Here is a 1,021-nt window from a genome sequence, read left to right as displayed (position 1 = left end):
GACACTTTCTATAGTCCATATTTTAAATTTACAGTATGCTGGCAAGGTACGAAATTGCTCTCACAAACAACCCAATCAACTGACAAGCAGTGTGTCCGCAACGAATATACCTTTGGTAAGACTTACTCTTCGTTACAGACTTTTAGATAGTGTTTTATGACCCTGGCAGTCTATTCTGTTTTCAGTGTGTATTAGTAAAAATATATACTTTTAATATATCCACAGATGGAATTAAGTTCAACGTTAGATCCACTGGTTTACTGATGCTAATGGAAACGCAATTACACGTAGAGGACAGGTTCTGCCGAATCCTTTCGGAGAACCTCACCTATTCCGTGGACTATGAAGCATGTAAGTATCACAAGGAAATTTTGTGTGTAAGTAGACATGAAATAAATATGTATAGGTAAGTCATTTGTGTAAATATATGATGTGATTATGATTCTATTCTCCTCTTTCCAGCCTGGATTGCTCCCTTGTGTTTCTGGACACTGACTATGAGAACTTCTGTGCATCTATAGCTGCTCGGGATACAACTTCGGCTATTATTCCGATTTTGCCTTCATCTTCTCCGCTCACCAAGTCTCGCTGACAGATATACAGGCGTTGTGAAGCCGCTTTCATGAACATCGGTTTTGACCCCTCTCGCTTCACAAAGGGACAACTCAGGGTGGATCCTGCTCCTACAACACCAACTATAGGTCTTGGTAGAAAATCAAAAAACGTACATATACTGTATATGATTGCCTATGATGAAATAAAAATTGAACGAATCGTAATTTTTATTTACTAAAGTCAAATTCTGCAATAGTGATTCAGTAGTTAGAGAAAGATAACACATAACATCTCTCCTAGTCACATTCTGGAAGGAAAAATTCGAAATGCCACCTGTTTGCTCGCTTTGGCACATCTCAGTAGTGGGGGATATAATTGTAATCCCTGGTAATACAAAAAAACCTAGACTTAATAAGATTGTGTGATACAAGCAACTTGCTTGGAATTCACCACTTCAAATCCTATG

General features: G+C 38.2%; 1 protein-coding gene across 1 annotated transcript in view; it reads right to left on the bottom strand.

Annotated features, from left to right (window-relative positions):
* Window positions 1-1,021, bottom strand: part of LOC119593432 (crustacyanin-A2 subunit-like) — a gene marked incomplete in the record, with an annotated part of 17,926 nt that overhangs the window by 3,130 nt on the left and 13,775 nt on the right.

Source organism: Penaeus monodon, chromosome 32 (assembly GCF_015228065.2).
Source record: "Penaeus monodon isolate SGIC_2016 chromosome 32, NSTDA_Pmon_1, whole genome shotgun sequence".
Lineage (NCBI taxonomy): Eukaryota > Metazoa > Arthropoda > Malacostraca > Decapoda > Penaeidae > Penaeus > Penaeus monodon.
This window is presented reverse-complemented; position numbering and strand designations above follow the sequence as displayed.